Source organism: Myotis nattereri, assembly GCF_964212035.1.
Source record: "Myotis nattereri genome assembly, chromosome: 13".
NCBI lineage: Eukaryota > Metazoa > Chordata > Mammalia > Chiroptera > Vespertilionidae > Myotis > Myotis nattereri.
In genome coordinates this window covers 18,467,363-18,479,683 of record NC_138088.1, presented here as the reverse complement: position 1 = coordinate 18,479,683, position 12,321 = coordinate 18,467,363, and the positions used below count along the sequence as shown (strand labels likewise).

The window sequence follows — 12,321 nt, the reverse complement described above, 5'->3', positions numbered from 1 at the left end:
AAGAAATTTATAGTCATCCTGGTGTACATGAGTTAAACTAACCTTAAGAACATAAATATAGTGCAACTGAAAGTAAGTACTAGTGCTCAATTAGTGCAAGTGCATAGAAGGATGTATTGGACCCCATTTCTCCCCAAGAAAAGATGCTTTCTATTGTTTTCATGCATGGCAATTAGACTTCTGAAATCCAAAGTAAGCCCTAGCTGGTTTGGCTCAGTGGCTAGAACGTTGACTTGTGGACTAAAGGGTCCCAGGTTCGATTCCAGTCAAGGGCACATGCCTGGGTTGTGGGCTCGATCCCCAGTGTGGAGCGTGCAGGAGGTGGCCAATCAATGATTCTCTCTCATCATTGATGTTTCTATCTCTCCCTCTTCCTTCCTCTCTGAAATTAATAAAAAATATATTTAAAAAAAGAAATCCAAAGTAAACAGGAATAGCAAATGCACGCTACTTTGAACTTCAAGTGTTTTTCTCCCATAATGTTTTATCAACTCCTATTTCCCTGCTTTCAGATAAAAGTAACAGTAGTAACACTATTCTGTACTTAATAATAATGCTCACCCACCTACTGCCCTACCAGGGGTGGAATAAGGATAAATGGAAGATAGTCTGACAAGCAGTTAGGGCTCTTTGGGAAGGCACTCCCAGCACGAAGCCTTCCCGTGATTAAATGACACCTTTCATCTAAGGATCTAAACATATCCTAGAAAGCCCAGCTCATTAACCCTTCAAAAAATTGCTGTGATGTAAACCAGAGCTGAGCATTATTATCCCCATCTATAATAATAGAAGAGTAATATGCTAATTAGACCCGACAACCTTCTGGATGAAGCTGAGGCTGCAAGGGAAGCCCGGATCTGGGTGCCAGAGGGAAGCTGCTGCCGGCAGCCGGGGTAAGGAAGGCCTACTCTTGCACGAATTTCGTGCATTGGGCCTCTAGTTTAAAGGATAAGAAACAGAGACAGGCTAGGACCACTAACATTGTGTTATGAATTCAGGAGTTCCTGGGAGCAGACCCAGAAGACAGGTCAGGAGAAGGCTGTGTCCACAAGGCACTTACAATTCAAATAACAAATCTGTACTAAAGAATGTCAAGCAGGGAAGTAGTTTCATCTCTGGTCTATATGTATGCAATCGGACAGTGAAGAAATTCCCTTGGTTTTGTGGCCAAGAGTGAGACACAAATGATGTGAAAACCTACAATCACAGCCGTTGGAAGATCCTAGTTGAAAAATAACAAACCAAATAATGCTATATTTCAGAAACATTCTTCATGAAATTGGCTTCAAGGTATAGAATTAATAAGACCTTCAGTAGTAAAAAGAAAAACATGGACACTAGTCTAAAAATATAATAGATTTGAAAAAAAATCACAGCTCTTCATATGTCATAGTACTAATCTTGCTTAGAATTAGGATCATGAATAAGGTGTTTTTTTCACCAGAAATAAGTTTTATTTCAAAGTTTTACTTGTTAAAATTCCCCAAACCTAAAAAATAATTCTGAATTTCTCCAAGGTACCATGCAATTCAAATTATCAAGGCTTTTGTACCTTCCATTTTCCTTCTAGCTACGTGCAAGATCACTTCTGAAGAGAGCAAACATGGGAGATGTGAAGAGACAAGAAGGAAAATGGAGCCCTAGCTGGTCTGGCTCAGTGAACAGAGTGTTGGCATGAAGACTGGAGGGTCCCGGGTTTGATTCCAGTCAAGGGTACATGCTCAGGTTGCGGGCACATCCCCAGTACGGGGCATGCTGGAGGCAGCTGATCAATGATTCTCTCTCATTGATGTTTCTAACTCTCTATCCCTTTCCCTTCCTCTCTGTAAAAAATCAATAAAATATATTTTAAAAAATAAATAAATAAAATAAAATATCATCACAAAGGAATACCATTGAGCCCATTCACACTAAGGTAGGCCATGTTCCTCTACATTCACACAATTCCCCTTGAAACAAAGACAGAAACTTCTTTTCTATTGAAGAGAGAGGTCAAAATGGTTCTTAGGGCATGCTGGACTTGAAAGCTTTCCTATCAATGACTATATCGACACTCTTTCCCCTAATTTCTCCATCTTTAATCAGGCACCGTGCTTTACAAGGGTATTCTGTAGTTAAAGTAATACATTATAAGATGAAATTTTGAGTTCTGATTATTATTGTTACTCACTAACTATAACTACCAACGCATCATTACAGGAACCAAAAAGTAGAGTTTCCTTAAAAGAAAAAAGGTTTAGCAGGAACTCTGAAGGCTTATGGCAGTGATGGCGAACCTATGACACGTGTGTCAGAGGTGAAACGCGAACTCATTTTTTTGGTTGATTTTTCTTTGTTAAATGGCATTTAAATATATAAAATAAATATCAGAAATATAAATCTTTGTTTTACTATGGTTGCAAATATCAAAAAATTTCTATATGTGACATGGCACCGGACTTAAGTTAGGGTTTTTCAAAATGCTGACACACCGAGCTCAAAAGGTTCGCCATCACTGGCTTATGGTGTCTGTAGTCATGATGTGGTTTCATGGAGCTGTAATGTTTTAAAGAATGGAATAGGAACATGTACTTCTGGATCAATAAAGACTGGAAGATCTACCTCAGAACATATGAAGACTGGAATAAAAACATCTACTGCAGAATAAAAAACAGCTATGGACTCTGGAGTCATGATCTGGTTTCACAGAGCTGTAATGTTCTTAAAGGAGGTCATGGTTCCATTCTCAGTCAGGGCACATGCCTGGGTTGTGGGCTCGATTCCCAGTAGGGGACATGCAGGAGGCAGCTGATCAATGATTCTCTCTCATCATTAATGTTTCAATCTCTCTCCCTCTCCCTTCCTCTTTGACATCAATAAAAAAATATATTTTAAAATATATTTGGGGGAAAAAAGATGTGCTACATATATACAATGGAATGCTACTCAGCCATAAGAAAAGATGAAATATTGCCATTTGTGACAACATGGATGGACCTTGAGAATATTGAAGTCAGAAAAAGCTAAGAACGAAATGATTTGCCTCATTTGTGAGATGTAAAACTGAAACTCACAGACGCAGACAACAACGGTAGGGTGGTTATCAGAGGGGTGGGAGAGTACGGGGGCGGGAGGGGAGGCAAATATATGGTGACAGAAGATGGTTTGACTTTGGGTGGTGAGCACACAATGCAATATACAGATCATGTATCATACAAATGTTCACTTGAAACCTATATGATTCTAATTAACCAATGTCACCCCAATATATTTTAAAAATGTAGCCCAGCTGACGTGGCTCAGTGATTGAACATTGACCCATGAACCAGGAGGTCACGGTTCCATTCCTGGTCAGGACACATGCCGGGGTTGCAGGTTCGATCCCCAGTAGGGGCCATGTAGGAGGCAGCCAATCACTGATTTTCTCTCATCATTGATGTTTCTATCTCTCTCTCTCCCTCTCCCTTCTTCTCTCTGATATCAATAAAAACATTTTAAAAACAAAATAAAACATCTACTTCAGAATAAAAAACATACTTATAGTCTCTGTAGTCATGATCTGGTTTCACAGAGCTTTAATGTTTTAAAAGAATGGAACAGGAACATGTACTTCAGGATAAATAAAGACTGGAATTAAAAAATTTAATTCAGAATAAAAAACAATGTGGTTGGCAGGTACTTACTATTCTAGAGTCATCTCCAAATACAGCCCCAACTCTGCCCAGAATGCCACTTTTAACCTGAAACCTCAAACTGCAGTAATCAGTGCTGACAGAGCCAATAATAATAGCTAATAATAAAAACGAGATAATGTACTTCCAGAAGGCTTGGGACACCTCAGATCCAAGGAGCAAGGTTAAGGCCAGTATGTGGGAGTTCTTAACATCATCAGTTGCCTCCATAAGGAAAACAGCAAGGAGGCTATAAAATGCGCAGAACAGCTGTGATTTTTTCAACCCATCACATGTCACTCCTGCTGTGCACATCCCCACGCAAAGAGTCCCACAAAGCTCCCATGCCACCAGAGCAGTCCCATCTCCACTGACTGGAAGGGCATCTGAAGGTTACCAGCTCCCTGCACAGAATGGGAACATGAACATGAACTTCCCTCATTCATTCTGCTCCCAAACCACCTGTCTTGGCTGCAGGGAGCATGAGGAGAGTTAACAACCTGACATGACAAACAGAGTCAGGGAATGAAGAAGCTTTAAAACTTCCTTCAGATAACCACTCAGGGTTGCACTTCTGGATGTTTGGCCTGAGCCGCACTGCTGATGTAAGGATTATCAAGTTTAAGACTGCTGGTGAGGCCAAATGACCTATTAGAGAGTGAATTAAAACCGCTATATACAAACAGGATGCCAGGCAGTTCTGCTGAGCACCTCAATACTCAAAATACCAAGGGAGTTCCCCTCCCTGCAGAGCCTTTCAATTTTAAAAAGTAGCAAGAAAAAATGTGGGTGGAGGCAGAAGGCAGGAGGAGAGAAGAGGCTGTGCTGACACAGCTGAAGAACCCAGACCTGATCTGGGGGCACACAGGCGCGCTCAGCCTGTTTCTACAGCAGCACAGCAGCAAGTAGAATCAGCATCAGAGATGGGCCACTGGGGGTTCAGTTTGCTGCAAAATTTCTTCCTGAGGAAAGCTTTGCCTTGGAGCAGGAATATCACTGCTTTACCAGGACAAAGTTGCTCCTGGTGGCTGCAAGCTAGCAAAGCCTCTTCAATGCCCTAAGCAGGTGACCACCAGCCCTAAAGGCAGACGCCCTTTTGGAACTAATCCAGGTAACCTTTCTGTGGATCAATTCTTTCCCTCAGATGAATGCCTCTGAATGTTCATTCCAGTATGTTACCAGTCCTATTCTTGGTTTGGTCATCTTCCCTCAGGTATTATTCGTAATTGTTCCTTAAACAACTGAAACAGGAGATGAGGGTTGGATTTGTGGATTATATATTAAAAAGTGCAAGTCAGCAGAAAGGACTCCCTGATGGGGGACACCCAGGATAGCCACAGAGATGATTTCTTTTTGGCCTAGGGAGTCCCTAGGCAAATGGCTTTAGGGAGACTGGGCAGAAGGCTTTACACCACGCAACAAATTCAGAAAAAGACAAAGTGAGAGAGGAGAAAACAAGGTCACCAGGCTCAGCCCACCTCTACTCCAACTTCTCCAACAGGAGAACAGCACTAGACAGTAAAGAGCATATCAGATGCCCCTCAGCAATGTCAGGCAACAGCAAGCATATATACACATTTACATAACAGCTGCACCAAACAATACTGGGTGTGTGATGGCTCCTCGGAAGATGGAGAGGCTGCCACGTGTTATCTTGGATTTTCAACTGTCATCTTATCAAACAAGACAGCAAATACTTTATCCTCTGTCAGGACCATACGGAACCTGCCTTCAGCAGCACCACTGGAGCATTTTCTATTATAACACTCACTTGGCTTTAATTTAGTTCAGGTGGCCTTCTTCCCTTGCAAAGATGTGGGCTACCGTCAAATAAGCAAAAGGTCTTGGAAGAGAGAGAGAATCATCCCCTCATACCTAAGGAGATCCCTACAATTTAAGAAACTGGAATCAATGTTTTAGCCTACAACTGAGAGAGTAAACTTTGAATTTCAGTTCTTGTTGACTTATACCCTGTGGTTGTCGTTTTTTTCCACTTTTCATTTGCAATACTAACATTGACATTTGAGTATTAATTCTAAAACTGTTTTATTATTGGGATATGGAAAAGAGGACATCATTTCTTAAGAAGTCATCATAGTTCTGTGGCATAGTGGGCTACACTCCTGTTTCTTTTATCTCTTCCCACCAATGTCCTCTAACATTTAGAACAACACTTAGCCACCCAATCTAACATGATTTCATTTGGTCTTGTCTTGAAACAACAAGCTGCTTCAAAGATGACAGTACCCCGTCACCATCTCTGGGTACAGATTTATATTCTGTTCCTGGTTTGTTTACATTACACCAAAAAACATACAATGGAATATTATTCAGCCTTTAAAAGGAATGAAATCCTGATACATGCTACATGTTACTCCATAGATGAACCTTGCAAACATGTAACTGAAATAAGCAAGAAACAAAAGGATATATCCTGTATGATCCCACTTACATGAGGTACCTAGAATAGTCAAATTCATAGACACAGAAAGTAGAATGGTGGTTGTCAAGGACTGAAAAGGGGAGAAAATGATGAATTATTGTTTAATGGTTGCTAATTATTATTTAATTTCAATTTGAGAAGATGAAAAAGTTCTGGAGATGGCTAGTGGTAATGGCTGCACAATAATGTAAATGTACTTAATGCCACTAAATTGTACAGTTGGCTGTGTACTGGCCATTTAGGGAGGAGGAGTTCCTTGGAGGAAAATTTCTAGGTAAAGGAATATTTCTAGGCAACAATCCAGAGGATTTTTCTTTGCTACTGCCCAATACCTGCTACTATCAGTCCAGAGATTGCTTCATTCCAGGTCTATTTTCTACTTTTAGAATCCTAATAGTTAACTTCTGCAATGCCTGAGGATCATCTTTGTCATATTTTCCCTCATATTTTCTCTCTCTTCACCTTTTCCAGAGATTTCCTTAACTTTATCTTCCTTAATTGAATATATGTATTTGTTAGTACATATATGTAATTTCCATGGGCTCTCTTATTCTCTAATTTATCTTTTTCACAACATCTTAATTTTATTTTTCAAGTGAAATTCTTCAGAAAATTGTACATCTGCTCCTCTAACAAGTTGCATACTTCATGTGGTTATCAAGAATAATATGACTGTTTTCAATGCTATAGATAAATGCTATTACAAAATATTAGTGAACTGCCCTAACCAGTTTGGCTCAGTGGATAGAGTGTTGGCCTATGGACTGAAAGGTCCCAGGTTCAATTCCAGTCAGGGCATGTACCTTGGTTGCGGGCACATCCCCAGTAGAAGGTGTGCAGGAGGCAGCTGATCAATGTTTCTCCCTCATCGATGTTTCTAACTCCCTATCCCTCTCCCTTCCTCTCTGTAAAAAAATCAATAAAATATATTTTAAAAAATATATTAGTGAACTGAACTGTCCAAGTGAACTGAATTTAATAAGTGTCAACATGCATAGTGATTTTACTTAAATAAGATTAAATTTCAAGTTACAGAAATATCAGGTAGTAAGTATGACACCATAGCTATGGTGGTAATGAGAAGTAGTAGCTTTATTCTACATTCAATTTGCTGCAAATATAATAGTGCAATAGAACATTTGGTGATAGACTCTCAAGGAAAGGCTTTCTGAAAAAGGTGAGTTTTGAAAAAAAATTTCTAAAGAAGAACCATGTGACTAAGAAGTAATTTTCAGGAACAGTATACTAGTATAATATGACTATTGAACTGGATAATAAAAAAACACAATGTTTTCTTCCTTAGAAATAATACACTTTCTGGAACACTAGTCTCCCTTTGTAGACATTAATATCTTTTCTTTAAAAATCACTACATAGTTCTCAATCTCATCTCTCTTCCCTAGAAAAAATAAAAACTCTTTTCAATACTCTTCTAAACTTCAAAACAAAGGAATCATTCAAATTAGGCCTCTTCACTGAGATTGTTTGAGAACGTAATTGTGCCTTGTTACCTCAGGACAAACAGACTAAAGAGCTGGTCAGGGAAGGACATGGGAGGCATGCCCTACTTTTTGACCTTGGTAGTAGTTACACTGTTCACTGTGTGATTATTTGTTTAACAGTAATATATATTTCACCAAAACATCATATGTACTTTTAAACAGCTTCCTTTACAGAAACTTCTCTAAGTAAAGCAAACTAAATAAAGATCTAATTTAAATGTATTCATTCTAACTGTCCTTTTAAAAGAGTTTAAGGGGAAGAGATGGAACAAAAGCAAAAATAAATACTTGCTTTACTCTTATTTACATCTTTCAAGAAAAGTCTCAATGTGGACAGACTTAACATGTGCTTTCAAGTAAAGCATTACAATTAAAATAGTTTAATACTGCAAACTCCCTCTTTTTCTAAATTTAAAGATTATTATATATAAAGTGGGAAAGGCACAAATTCATTTCCTTTTTATTTGGCTTGAATTTCCCAGGACTTTAAAGTGTCTAAAGAAATGGCACTTGCATGGCGTCCTTTATCTTGGACCTACAGTACTTTCTTTCTGTTCCTTCCCAAATATATTACTAAGCCTTTATTTGTGCCAAACCACCTCCTCTGGTGAGTACAACGAAAGCTCTGATGTCTCCTCTTCATTCTGCAGCTACAGCGAAGCCTCTGAACAGTTAATACTGTACCCCTGCTCAATCTGCTGAGAGCACACGCCTGGAATACTGATTCCATTGCTTAAGGCCATTTCATAAGTCCCCCAAACAGACTGCCATTAGGACCATTTCTCTCTACACAGCTGGCAGTTAATGACCATTCTACTTCTAGCTAGGAAGGGAGCAGTTACTTCCTGGCAGTGTGTCTTTAGGTCAGCATGATTTTAGCATTGCCCATGGATAAACAAATAGTATTTTAGTTTGTATTTATTAGATTAGAAATGGAATGCTCTGAGGGTATACTATCCGATTACTTTGCCTTAGGTCTTTTTCACTCAAATATCCTCCTTTCAAAGTTATCTGTCAGTGTTCTATTAAAAAAAACCACCATAACTAAATATGTTTGTTCCTCTACTAGTTTAAAAAACACACAGGAGAATTATTCTTTAATTTTCAGTTCTTTCAAAGTCCTTCTTGGGGTAAGAAAAGTCTTACTTCAACCAGAAATAAGCAGATACCTGCAACAACTCTCAAAAGAGATGTACAAAAGAAAAACGTGGCTTCTTATTCCAAAAGTCATTAGAGCTTTTTTCCTTTTTCTTTTTAAGGTACCCAGAACTATTGCATCGAGCCAAAACCAGTTCTCTTCACAGAGGAGAATGGCAATTGGCTGTTATTAAATTCTTACAGCAATGAGCAATGACTTGCATTCTCGTTCTGTTTCTCTTTAAATAGTAGGTTAAGTTGATTCTTTACCCATCACCACATTCCTAACACTCGATCTATGTAGCTGCTAATATGCTGCACACATATTAACGCAGTAGTTAATTGCAACTGAATTCAACCTTAACAAACTACGCAGTCAACCTTTCTGTTTACTCCAAGTCAGTTCCTATCTTGTTAGTGAAATCAATTTTTCCTCCTTTCTAAACATAATAATTTTATCTGGTACAAAAACTATATGTATAATCCATTGGTTTTTTTATTTTTCCCCCTAAGAGTTTCAGGAGCCACGGGTTCTCATTTCTATTGGAGAAAGACATGTCTATTTGTGGTAATTCCAAAAGGTGGGCTGCTATAACTACTTTACAAATACAGTTATTACCTCTTATGTATTTGGGGAGGCCAAATGTCACCTTTATTCTCAAAGAAAAGTTAATCCCTTTGATTAAACACAGGTGAAAGATGATATTTTCTGGAGTAAAATATTGGAAACCATACCAAAGGATGTTTTGTTATAACTAGCTGTATTCAAAGGTACTCCTCCATACTCATAACTTGCCCCCACCCTTTTGTATTGTAAATTGCCAGTTAATCATCTTACCCCTTCAAAGACAGGAAGCTCCTGGAAGGCAGGGATTATATCATAACTAGTAGCCCTGCGCACAAATCCGTGTGCCAGTAGCTCGCTGCCGCCCTCTAGTAGCTCTCCACCTGCTACCCTGCCCTCCTGTAGCTCCCCCACCCCTCCCCCACCCCCCCTCATAGCCTGCTGCCCTGCCCCCTCCTGTAGCTCTCTGGAACCCACTTGTAGCTCTCTGCCCCACCCTCCTGCTGATCTGTGATCCAGGCGTTATGTGGTCAGTCGTTACACTTCACAGTGTAATGACCATTTGCATATTACATCTTTATTATATAGGATGGCTGTTTTATCTGCAGGGTACATGGTCTGGCAGATGGTACACAAAAAGTATGTGACAGTATTAAAATCAGCTCAAAAGTCCAATTCTTAATAAGCCACACAGTGTTAGACAAACTGGCACACCCATTGCCCCAATGTTTATGGAACAAGTTTTGTGTGTGTGTGTGTGTGTGTGTGTGTGTCTTTTATTAGCCCCAAATGCCTAAGGGTGTGTGTTTTATTTTCATTTATTTATTTAGTTAGTTAATCCTCACTTGAAGATATATTTTTTCATTGATTTTTAGAAAGAGTGGAAGGGAGGGGAGAGACAGAGAGAAACATCAATGTGAGAGAGACATAGGGACTGGTTGCCTCCCACATGCACCCCACCCAGGCCAGGGATCAAGCCTGTAACCAAGGTATGTGCCCTTGACTGACTTGAACCCGGGACTCTTCAGTCCCCAGGTTGACACTCTAACCACTGAGAAAACCAGCCAGGGCTATGGAACAAGTTTTAATCAGACATTATCACAGTTCAAATAGATATGCCTACTTTTAAATATCTAATGATCTCTATCTAAACACTGAATATCACCCTAGCTCAGGGGTCCTCAAACTTTTTAAACAGGGGACCAGTTCACTGTCCCTCAGACTGTTGGAGGGCCGGACTATAGTTTAAAAAAAAAACTATGAACAAATTCCAATGCACACTGCACATATCTTATTTTGAAGTAAAAAAACAAAACGGGAACAAATAACAGTATTTGTATTAGCATGTGGCCCGCGGGCCATAGTTTGAGGACTCCTGCCCTAGCTGGTTTGGCTCAGTGGATAGAGCACTGGCCTGTGGACTGAAGGGCCCCGGGTTCGATTCCGGTCAGGGGCACATGCCTGGGTTGCGGGCTCCATCCCCAGTCGGGGGCCAGCAGAGGCAGCCAATCGATGAATCTCTCTCATCATTGATGTTTCTCTCTCTCTCTCCCTCTCCCTTCCTCTCTGAAATCAATAAAAAATATATTAAATAAAAATAAACACTGAGTATCTTTATGGGAGGCAGCAGAAACAATTTTAATTTGTGAGTTTTGAATTTTTGTTCTGATTCAAACTATATTACTAACTAGCAATAATCTTTGGCAAATCACTTTAACCTGGTTGGATCTTGTGTCATTAGTGTGGAACGTGATTAAAGAAATGATCTCCAATTACCCAGTTCTAAAACTCTGATTCAGCATGAACCAATACAGGTACTACTGCTATGGAGATACAAGATATAGCAAGGCCTTGCCAACACTAGAGGGAGCTACACTCATGTCATCACCGAGCTGGTTAGGGAGATTTTAAAACAAAGCATCTTTAAATGGAAAACTGACTTAACAAAGTGACAAAAATTAAATATCAAGTGAGAAATCCATAATGTTCATACAGCCACCACCCCCCCCCCCCCCCACACACACACACACAGGCTCTCTGCTGGCACCTCCCTCTTACAGACATCAAAGCACTTCACATCAACACATCATCTGTGTTTTTACTCTAATTCCAAAAGAACCAAGTTGATTTGAATCATTCCTACAGATTTCTTTTCCCACTCAGTCTATTTTCTTTCTTAATCAAATTAACAACAGAAAAGCAAAATAATTAACTATACTACTGGAAAGTCTCCAAGGAAATGAGATAGAGGAAGAGAAAGATTCATATCACACTGAAGCTGTGGCCTGAGAAAATCAGTAGTTAATTGCAACTAAATTCATTAGCAGCCTGTCACTCAAACCCAAAATTACCATAAATACTTGAAAACAAGAAAAATACTTAAAAAGAGGAAAGATACAGTATAAGGAAAAGAAGGAATCAATGTAACTCAGCAATGTGGGAGCTGGAATGTTGGCCTAAGTCAGTGGTTCTCAAGCTTGGCTGCACATTAGAATCACCTGGGAATCTTCTTAAAATCCTGATTTCTGGGCCTCATCCTCCGGAAATTCTGCTTCTTTGTTATGGGGTGGGGCCACAACATTAGTAACAAAGAAACAGAATTTCCGGAGGATGAGGCCCAGAAATCAGAATTTTAAAAAAATTCCCAGGTGATTCTAATGTGAAGTCAAGGTTGAGAACCACTGGCCTAAGTGAATGCTGTCATTGCCCTGTTGGGCTCTGCAGCTGCTGAAGAGTGATGTCAGTACGTAGAGGCAACTGACAAGAAAACTGTCAAGGGACAAAATGAGATAAGGGCATGAAGGACAAGGACGGGGTATGGAAGAAAAAAGAAAAGTATTTCCAAAGCTAAAGCTGATTATATGCATTTTCTCTCTCCCAGCTCCAAAGAAAACATCCATGGCCTTGCAAATGTATGACCTAAACCATTATAGAACAAGCGAAATGCAGAATCAAAAACCTCTCCACTGGCATCAACTTATGTTTCTCTTTGCCCGGAAACGCAATGGCATGTTAACCTGATAG

General features: G+C 39.6%; 1 protein-coding gene across 4 annotated transcripts in view; it reads right to left on the bottom strand.

The window, feature by feature from the left end:
* Window positions 1–12,321, bottom strand: part of ASCC1 (activating signal cointegrator 1 complex subunit 1) — a 134,383-nt gene that overhangs the window by 19,766 nt on the left and 102,296 nt on the right. The window lies entirely within an intron of this gene.